The following is an 11,495-nucleotide window of genomic DNA, read 5'->3' as shown; positions in this document are numbered from 1 at the left end:
GTGTAGTAAGCTAATATCAGGCAAGTGTTCTGAACTTTCTCGAGATATTGTAGTATTTGATAGTCAGATTGATATTGCAAGTGCTTTGAAGCACTGAAACCTAAACTCTGATTCCAGTTATTGTTCTTGAGTCATAAACCTTATTCTTTCTAGACCATTGATTGTTGTATACCTAAACACAAATCTCAAGTATACGATATTACTCCACAAATACATGTAAACAAAATCCCAAACACTGAACTGAATTACTTGTACATTCAATCATTGTATCCTATGCTTTGAAAGCCCAAATCTTTGAAACCCTGAAATGTTGATTCCTTTATTATCCAATTCTTTCATTACCCAGCATCCAAGCTTTTAAATTGCCTTATTGATCCTTACAAGGATTGAAACCCTTTCATTGTTAAACATTTATTGTTGTTAATGATTTTGGTTATTGTTTATTATTGCATATTCTGTTATTATGTTAGAATTGGATTGTTTTTATAAAATTGTGGACCAGATTCATGGTCAGACCATATAATGGTCAAGTTAGGCCAATGTGTGCCTTGGATCCAGTAGTTAGAGCAATGCTGTATGCCTTGCTCGGGGGTAGTGCGTGACTGATCAGCAGCCTAACCTTGGTTTTTAAATTAAAAGTATAGTATCCAATTCTAAATCATAATCCATTGTTCACTTGATATCATAATCATATTCACCTGATGATCATTATTCTCAGTTTTGTCATTGTGACTTGCTGAGCTAGTTAGCTCATTTGTGCGATGTTGTTTATATTCTTTCCAGTTAAAAAGGAACCAGTTGGTAGCAAGGATCCCCAGTCCAGCGCGAGAGCTAGGGGTTCAGGTTGAGAAAGCTGAGCTAGTAGGCTTCTTTTGTGATAATTTAAGTTTGTAAAAGTTTGTAATAATGTTTAATACTTAGTTTGAGTTTGAAATAGTTGGGATTTGAACGGTTTGTAATATATTAGTGTGTTTGGCTTGTGTGCATACTTTAACCTGTTGCGGTCCGTGGTGGTTGGTAAGTAGGGTCACTGCATATATTATTATTATCTTTATTATTGTTATAAGCAGGTTATAATTAAGGTGTGTGTGTGGACCCCAAACTTCTGACCCGGGTTTGGAGGGCGCCACAGGTTTGGTATCAGAGCTACAGGTTATAAGTCACTGACACAAGCCTAGGTTGACGGGAATGGGTAGAGGGATAGGATTAGAAGTAAGGTATAGGATGATAGAACGTCGAGAGGTTGAGTGTTATGGTATAACCGGTATTAGTATAGTTTGCGTCGTGGTACGAGATTCTTATATTACGATATGATTTCAGATAGCAGAGATGGCCGACTCTTTTATTCCCGTATCAGCTGATTACTCAGAGCCTTCAGTTGGAGCACCAGCATCGGATCCACGTCCTGTTATTCCACCAGCATTGGCTATTCTACCTCCACCGGTGTTGCAGCCCGTACCATTGCAGGCTATTCCACCTCCAGGCATGAGGCCACCTGTTAGAGGACCCCCACCAGCTGATTCAGATTCCACTGGGCATTCAGTAGCGAGTGCCCCATTCCAGTCTACATTGCCCCCAGTTCCTTATTACCGGTATGAGGCTCTTCTATTGGAGCGTGATTCCTTGTTGGCTCAGATTAGAGAGTTACAGCATATCATCAGGACTACAGATGTTGATCGTGGTGTGAGGGAGCTTCGAGAGGAGATTCATGTGACACGGAGGGTTCTTGAGGCTAGGTTACATGGAGCTACACTACCTGGCAGAGGCCCTGACGCACTGCTAGGCTGGGCTACTGAGGTGATGGAGGACTTTGAGAGGCTGGCAGGACCAGAGTTTCCTTGGAGTTGAGTTATAGATTCTGAGATGGAGATGCTGAGCAGTGTTGTTATGATTATATAGTATGTACAGTAGTGTGTAGTGTGTATCAGTAGACTTTTGAGTTGTATTTATAGACTAGCGATGCTGACTAGCATCTTTACGCTTGTACTACCTAAAACTTTTGATCTATATATATCAGTACCTTTTTCCTTTCCAACACTGTCATTTACTTTATCGCACCTGTTTTACTTTACCTTATTTATTGCACCAGTATACCCTGTGATACCATGTACCCTATTTTCCATAACTATTTATATTCTGTAAAGAAGCATGCAATTTACTTAGTTACAACTGTTTTAAAAAAAAAAGATATTCCTGTTTTACAAAACTTTTCTTTTATACAAAGATTTGATTCAAAAGCTAAATAAATTGATTGATTCTTTACAGAAAATGCCTCCCAGAAGAAATACCCTCACCAACACCCAGAATGAAGAAACCAACAACAACAACAATAACAACCAAGATGATACAAACCAGAATGTGAACCCAGGACCCATGGACCCAGCAATAGCCCAGATTCTTCAAATCTTGGCCCAACAAACAGTTCACCTGGCACAACAACAGCAGAGACAGACCAATCCCCAGGTAACTTACAAAACTTTTCAGGCAGTAAACCCACCAGAATTTAAGGGTTCCTTAGAGCCAATTGAAGCAAATGTGTGGTTAAAGGAAATAGAGAAGGCATTTGCCTTGGTAAAAGTGAAAGAGGAGCAGAAGGTTGAATTTGCAAGTTACTATCTGAAGAATGAGGCCACCTATTGGTGGGAGATGGTGAAGACATTGGAAAGCACAGATGTTATTACTTGGGAAAGGTTTAAGGAATTGTTTTTAGAAAAGTATTTTCCTCAGTTTGTTCAGGATCAAATGGAGCTGAAGTTTTTAGAATTAAAGCAAGGGAACATGTCAGTAACAGATTATGAGGGGAAGTTTGAGGAATTGTCAAGGTATGTGCCGTCGTATGTTGATACTGATAGAAAGAAAGCTAAGAGATTCCAGCAAGGCTTGAAGCCATGGATCAGAGGGAAGGTAGCTATTTTTGAATTGGATACCTATGCCGGGGTTGTACAGAAAGCTATGATCGCAGAGATAGAGAGTGAGATGTTCCAAAAAGAAAAGGAAAGCAAGAAAAGGAAAGTTGAGGGAAGTGAGGATCAGTCACAAACAGGGAAGTTTCCAAATTTTAAGAAGGGCAAGTTTCAGCCAGGGAGAAATTTTAATTTCAGGAGACAAAATGCAGGAAACGGAGGCCAGGGCAATCGTCCAGCTAATGTGAATCAGCCGAATCAATTGAGATTAACTTTTCCAGATTGTCAAGTATGTGGAAAGAAGCATGGAGGAGTTTGTAACAAGTTGAATGTGGTATGTTTTAAATGCAACCAGAAAGGGCACTACTCGAGGGAGTGCCGAAATCAGCCAGCAAGAGAGCCAGCAAATAAGGATCAGCCTATCCGGAATCCAGCAGTGAAGGTTCTAGCCATGGGATTTACATGCTTTAAATGTGGGAAGCCAGGACATATGGCCAGGGATTGCAAGACACCAGCCCCAGTCAGTAATGCATTGAGGATTATGGGATCTACCCCAACAGTGAATGAAACTCCGAGGGCTAGAGTTTTTGACATGTCAGTGAAGGATGCGATCCATGATACGGATGTCGTGGCAGGTACGCTTAATGTGAATTCTTTATGTGCCAAGGTGTTAATAGATTCGGGAGCCACTCGATCGTTTGTTTCACAAGATTTTGTTAGTAAGTTAAATTGTCCAGTTGGGTATTTAAATGAAATAATGACTGTGGAATTAGCAAATCAAGAATGTGTAACTGTTAACCAAGTTTGTGGGAATTGTGAGATTGAGATTTCTGGTAGTAAGTTTTGTGTAGATTTGATACCGTTTAAGTTAGGAGAATTTGACGTTATATTAGGGATGGATTGGTTATCTAAGCATGATGCTCAGATAGATTGTCGAAATAAGAAAGTAATTGTGAAAACGCCAGACGAAAGAATAGTAACGTTCAAGGGACAGAAGCAGGTAAAGAAGTTCTTAATGATGATTCAAGCCAAGAAGTTACTACGACAAGGATGTGAGCATTTCGTAGCATATGTGATCGATAGAAGTCAGGAGCCAGCAAAACTTGAAGATATTCCAGTAGTGAATGAATTTCCAGACGTATTTCCCGACGAGTTACCAGGACTTCCTCCAGATAGAGAAATTGAATTTGCAATCGACTTAGCACCTGGAATCGAACCAGTATCCAAGGCCCCGTACAGAATGGCGCCTGTTGAGATGAAAGAGCTAGCAAAGCAATTGCAGGAATTGTTAGAGAAAGGAGTAATCAGACCCAGCGTATCCCCGTGGGGAGCCCCGGTATTATTTGTCAAGAAAAAAGATGGAAGCATGAGACTGTGCATCGACTATAGGGAGCTCAACAAGTTGACAATCAAGAATTAGTATCCGTTACCCAGAATTGATGATTTGTTTGACCAATTGAAGGGAGCCAAGTATTTCTCCAAAATCAATTTAAGATAGGGATATCATCAACTGAAGATCAAACCAGAAGATATACCAAAGACAGCTTTCAGAACAAGGTATGGGCATTATGAATTTCTAGTGATGTCTTTTGGATTGACCAATGCCCCGGCAGCGTTTATGGACCTGATGAACAGAATTTTCAAGGAATATTTGGACAAGTTCGTTATAGTATTTATAGACGATATTTTGATCTATTCAAAGACGGAGGAGGATCATGCGGAACATTTAAGGACAGCTTTGGAGATTTTAAGGAAAAAGAAGTTATATGCTAAATTGCCAAAGTGTGAGTTTTGGCTACAGGAAGTTCAGTTCTTAGGACATATAGTCAGTAATGAAGGGATCAAAGTGGACCCGGCAAAGATTGAGGCAATTACGAATTGGGAAAGACCGAGAACACCCACTGAGGTAAGAAGTTTCTTGGGATTGGCAGGATATTATCGACGATTCGTTCAGAATTTCTCAAAAATTGCAACACCATTGACAAAGCTTACACAAAAGAATGAAAAGTTTATATGGAATGACAAGTGCGAAGAAAGTTTTCAGGAGTTGAAGCGGAGATTAATCACAGCACCTGTTTTGTCACTTCCAGACAATCAAGGGAATTTCGTAATTTATACTGATGCTTCTTATAAAGGATTAGGATGTGTTCTTATGCAGCACGACAAGGTGATTGCGTATGCGTCAAGACAATTGAAACCACACGAACAGAAGTACCCTACTCATGATTTGGACTTAGCAGCTATGGTTTTCGCTTTGAAGATTTGGAGACATTATTTATATGGAGAAAAGTGTGAGATTTTCACGGATCACAAAAGTTTGAAATATATATTTACCCAGAAGGAACTTAATATGAGACAAAGGAGATGGTTAGAATTGATCAAGGATTATGATTGCTCGATTAATTATCATCCCGGTAAGGCGAACGTTGTAGCAGATGCGTTAAGTTGGAAGGAAAGGTTAAATGTGTTATCCGTACCTGAAGAGATATATAAAGAATTTCAAAAATTGGAATTGGAGATTAGAATTTGCAAGCCTAAGGAAGCAAAAGTGTACGGTATGATTTTCCAACCGGAGTTATTGAAGAAAATAAAGAAATGCCAGAAATAGGTAATGGATCAAGATATAAATAGTTTGGTAGGTGAGGAATTATGCACGCAACAAGATGATCAAGGTATTCTTAGGTTTTCTTCAAGAATTTGGATTCCACCAGTGACGGAGCTGAAAAATGAAATTTTACAAGAGGCACATAGTTCAAGATATTCCATCCATCCAGGGAGTACCAAAATGTACAGAGATTTAAAGAAGAAATATTGGTGGCCAGATATGAAGAGGGAAATTGCGGAATGGGTTAGCAAATGCTATACCTGTCAGAGAGTTAAAGCAGAGCATCAGAGACCAAGCGGATTGCTACAGCCATTGGAGATTCCAGAGTGGAAGTGGGAATATATTACCATGGATTTCATAGTTGGATTACCAAGGACAAGGGCTAATCATGATGCCATTTGGGTTATAGTAGATAGACTTACCAAGTCAGCTCATTTTCTGCCTATAAATGAACAATTTTCGCTCGACAAGTTAGTTCATATGTACTTGAAAGAGATCGTAGTTCGTCATGGAGTTCCAATGTCTATTATATCTGATCGAGATCCAAGATTTAATTCAAGATTTTGGAAGAGTTTTCAAGAATGTTTGGGAACAAGATTGAATATGAGTACGGCCTATCACCCCCAAACGGATGGCCAAAGTGAAAGAATGATCCAGACAATCGAGGACATGCTACGTGTTTGTGCTATTGATTTCAAAGGAAGTTGGGACGAGCATTTACCCCTGGTAGAGTTTGCCTATAACAACAGTTATCACGCCAGCATTGGGATGCCTGTTAGGGCAAAAACACGCGCTAATATTCACGCAAGTATACGCGTTCGCAAGTAGTATAAGATATAAATCAGATTCGTTCCCACAGAGACTGGTTTAGGTTAAGTTCAATTTATGCACCTATGCAACAATATATGGTTATCACTCAATGCTAAGACAAATAACAAATTGGGTTTTTATTAAACTAAGAGATTATACTAAATAACATTAACTAAGAGAATTGAGGTTGAATTACTATATATGACAAACATGTGATCCTAACTTCATTAAATACTTCATTCAATAGCCTTATTGTTCTTAACCTTAGCATGTGATGGTGATGACACTAATCAGATAACACGAAACTGATAAACGCCAACTTTCATTGCACGAGTACCATTCTACCAGACATCCACAAAAGAAATAGAAGCTGAATAGGCACCAATTATATTGAGACCCTATATGTCTATAGAATTTGACAACATAACAGTTTAAGCACAAGTTATCTATCTTGATTACATAGGGCAAGTAAAACGGTTAGAGTTACCTACGAATCATGCATACACATACATGAACCTATGCTAGCATGGCAAGTTCTAAACCTCTATATTCACTGTCGCTTCAATAGAGATTAACACGCTATCTTATATGTTAGCTACGCACATAAGACGAATAAGTACAACCAATACTAGGATATCATACAATCACCACACACCAAGATATCGAAACAATTAATTATTGAAATCCATAAGTAAATCCGCTATAATCCCATGACAACGATTAGCCCATAATCGAACTTATCGTCACCATGGGTTCCAATGAAAGCATGGTATAAACAAGGTCTTAATAAACTAAATAATAATCAAAGTACGAATAAACGAGATCTAGGTTCAACAAGAACGAAAATGAGCATCCAAAGTTACAACTAATTCAAAGAATCACAAGTTGAAAACAAGATCTTCTTTTTCGGAGTTGTTCTGTGCTTCTAGGTCTTCTCCTTGGTATCACAATCTTCCCGGATGATGAAAACCCTTTTTTTTAAGTATATATACGCCCCTAGTGGACCTGGACCCTTAAAATCGTCAAATTCTACTCAAAAAAGGCTTTTTCAGCGAAATCAGCGACCAGCCGCGCCCTGAGCGGGCGCTCAGCAGAGCTGAGCGGGCGCTCAGCTACTGACTGGGAAAAATATTCTGATGAATCTTGTTTTGGCCATAACTTGAGTTCTACTCGTCAGAATTAGGCGATTCAACTGCCCACGCGAAGCTATTGAGATTCTCTACAACTTGACAATGGCGTTGGCTTCCAATTCTGATCACTTTTAATCATATTTCCTTTAAAAGCTCTTTTCTTCATTTAACTGATACCTGAAATGCAATAACACAAAAACACATCAAAATACCAACAACTTGAGTCCAAAAAACCAATTTAAGCTTGTAATAAAGCATTCCAAGTGGATATAAAATCCACTTATCACACCCCCAAACTTGAATCGATGTTTGTCCTCAAGCATAAACAGAGTCAAAACTACAAAATAAACCTAATGCATGAATGCAACTACGTGAATGCAACTAAATGATAATGCAATCGATCCCCTCAGAATAACCATAACCAAGTGAATAAACCAATGCCTCTAAGAATACAATAACTTGAAACAGAGTTCAAATAAATCCCACAAACCAACTCACAAACCAGAAACGTGCGGGTGTGGATGCTTAATAGATATACTCTCGATACTAGATCAATAACCATAACTTATCTATCATCGAAACAATCAAAAGTTTATAAACATAATAGACAATAAACGCATTATGACTCACAACACCTCCTTTCTACTAGAGTTATACAAGGATTCACACTATTATTGAACACATAACAAAGATGCTTATTTAATCATGCAATGAATGAGGTCCCAAAAGACTTATACAATAATACCCATGTAGCGAGCGTTAGGTTAGTGGATCCCAGACTATAAAAGCCTTAGGTCACTAGGCACAAAGTCCCCTAGAACTTAATAACTCGAGTATTAAAGAGCTCACTCTTGATCAATTGTGCATAAACACATACTTTTTTTCTTTCTTTTTTTTTCTCTTTTTTTTCTTTTTTTTTCTTTTTTTTCAACAATTTCTGAATGAGTGTGTTTCGCTCTATCTCATTCAACCCTAGACTACTCATAAAAATATGAGCCGGCTACTAGCCATTTGACACCTAGCCTTACAACAACTAGCAATGAAATCCAAGTTTTTCTCCAGATAAAAAGAATCAGTGTTTTTACGTCACTACGAGAATATCACAAATTCTAAATATAACCAAGTGATTAAATCTCAACAACAAACAAGTATGATCATGATCTAGATCAAAAGCAACCCTATAAGACTTTGTGAAAATATTTGTTTCTGGCATGCAAATTAATTCATTAAGACTTAAACATCCCTCTATTCGTCATCACCACACTGAAATCAACATCAACTTATCAAATATCATAGTTCATCTTAAGGGATCATGCTAAATATGCATGCAAATACAACTATATGAAATTACATAAAAACAAACAAATATGTCCTAAATGAACAATCATAGAAAAATATGAATGAACTACAACTAAACATGCAACATGAATCTATATGAATCTATATGGACACACACTACTAATCCTTACATTATCACCCCCAAACTTAAAATTTTCAATGTCCTCATTGAAGGTAATAATAAGGATTTCAGGCATACCTAGTCGTCGGAAAGATCACCCTCTTCGGGTGGAGGATCAGGTGGCCAATCAACCTCGCCACTAGTGTCTCAGAAAATAGTACCGAAAACATGTGTCAAATCTTCAGCAAAATGACGGTGAATGTCGTGCATGGCCTCCATACGCCTAGTTACTCTCCTGTACTGCTCATCACCAACACCAGTCCTATCAACTACCTGCTGCACATGAGAAGAACCCTCTATAGGCACTGGAGGATCCGTTCGGCTACCCTCTACATCATCAAAGATATATCCCAACCCCTTGTCAGGGGGTGCACCTAAGAATGAATAACTCAAGTGATCTGGTAGTGGGTTGAGCTCAAGTATGGGAGCTTCTTGAGTAAATGGTTCAAAACGCTCCTGAGAAATTTTCAGCTCTGCTAACCCAAGAGAATCGAATGGCATATCCAACTTCCTCTTCCATGGAGGTGCATTCAAAATATGCAGTTGCTCTAATTTAAAGCACTCCTCTTTAGTTGTGGGTAACTTTATTTCCTTGAACACATTAAAAGTGACCTTTTGATCGTAAACCTTCATCGTAAGCTCTCCTTTTTGCACATCGATCATAGTTTGGCCTGTAGCCAAGAATGGTCTTCCCAAGATAATGGGAATCTTCTTATCTTCCTCGAAATCAAGAATTACAAAGTCAGCAGGGAAGAAGAGTTTATCCACCTTGACCAAGACATCCTCCACTATACCTCGTGGATAAGCGATGGAATGGTCAGCTAGTTGCAATGACATGTATGTTGGTTTCGGCTCAGGCAGACCAAGCTTCTTGAAGATAGATAAGGGCATCAGATTGATACTAGCTCCTAAATCAAATAAACACTTGTCGAATGACAAGTTTCCGATGGTGCAAGGAATAGTGAAGCTTCCAGGATCTTTAAGCTTCGAAGGCAACTTCTGTTGCAGCACAGCACTGCATTCCTCCGTTAGAGCAACGGTCTCTAAGTCATCGAGCTTCACTTTTCGAGAGAGAATACCTTTCATAAACCTCGCATAGCTAGGCATCTGTTCAAGAGCTTCAGCGAAAGGTATGTTGATATGAAGTTTCTTGAACACCTCCAAAAACTTCTCAAACTGCTTATCCAGATTTTTCTTCTGCAGCCTTTTATGAAAAGGAGGTGGAGGATAAATCTGTTTCTCCCCTGTATTACCCTCAGGAGGAGTGTGTTCCACAGTAGTCTTCCTTGGTTCCACCTCTACTTCCTTCTGCACATCTTCTTCAGCCACAACTGTATTTTCTGAATCTTGAGATTTTTCTGGCTCTTCGTCTTGCTGAATTTGGGGGCTTGCGACCTTTCCAGACCTTAAGGTGATGGCGTTCACCTGTTCTTCAACTTCCCTCTTGCCTGGATTTGTTTCTGTATCACTAGGAAGCGTTCCTGGTGGTCGATTCAATAAGGCATTAACAATTTGCCCTATTTGGTTCTCCAGATTCTGGATAGAAACAGCCTGGCTTTGGCATATAAGAGCCTGGTTTTTGCATATAAGCCACAACTCCTCTAATTCAGATTTTTCATTCGAAGATAGACCTGCATCATGAGTTTGTTGTTGAAGTTGGAGTTGTTGTCTTGGTGTAAATTGTTGCTGAAAACCAGGAGGGTTAAATAGCTTATTTCCAAACTGCTGGAATGGCTGTTGCATCACATTCTGATTGTTGCTCCAGCTGAAGTTAGGATGATTCCAGTTGTCAGGATGATAAGTGTCTGGAACTGGTTGCTGCGATCTCTGAAAGTTGCTCACAAACTGAGCTGAGTCGCTAGATATAGCACATTGTTCTGTCACATGCGGACCTGCACACAGCTCACAAACACTAATTATCTGCTTAACACCATAGTTAGCCAGAGAATCGATCTTCATAGACAACGCCTTTAGTTGAGCAGTGATAGCTGTAGCTGTATCCACTTCAAGAACTCCTGCTACCTTGCCCTGTGGATATCTCTGGGTTGGATACTGATATTCATTAGCAGCCATCAGTTCAATTAGATCATAAGCTTCCTTATAGCTCTTTGCCCATAATGCTCCGCCTGATGCTGCATCGAGCATGGGTCTAGACTGTGCTCCCAACCCATTGTAAAAACAAGTGATGATCATCCAATCAGGAATTCCATGATGAGGACACTTCCTAAGCATCTCCTTGTAGCGCTCCCAAGCTTCACTTAGCGATTCTCCCGTTTGCTGCGCAAATTGAGTAATAGCATTCCTGAGTGCAGCTGTCTTCGCCATAGGGAAGAATTTAGTAAGAAACTTCTGAGCAAGATCTTCCCAAGTAGTAATCGAACCAGCTGGTAGAGAGTGTAACCAGCTCTTAGCCTTGTCCTTCAGAGAGAATGGGAACAGTCTCAGCTTCACAGAATCTTCAGAAACACCGTTGAACTTGAAGGTGTCGCATATTTCAATGAAATCCCTAATGTGTGTATTGGGATCTTCCGTTGGAGAACCCCCAAACTGGACTGAAGTCTGTACCCATTGAATTATGCCAGGCTTGA

General features: G+C 39.4%; 1 non-coding gene across 1 annotated transcript; it reads left to right on the top strand.

The window, feature by feature from the left end:
• The first annotated feature begins 11,110 nt into the window (after positions 1 to 11,110).
• LOC141662295 (small nucleolar RNA R71) lies at positions 11,111 to 11,217 on the top strand. Its single transcript, XR_012550416.1, has one exon. It is a non-coding gene; the product is annotated as a small nucleolar RNA R71 (small nucleolar RNA).
• Positions 11,218 to 11,495: the final 278 nt, after the last annotated feature.

The sequence above is a fragment of the Apium graveolens genome, chromosome 5 (assembly GCF_009905375.1).
Source record: "Apium graveolens cultivar Ventura chromosome 5, ASM990537v1, whole genome shotgun sequence".
Classification (NCBI taxonomy): Eukaryota; Viridiplantae; Streptophyta; class Magnoliopsida; order Apiales; family Apiaceae; genus Apium; species Apium graveolens.
This window is presented reverse-complemented; position numbering and strand designations above follow the sequence as displayed.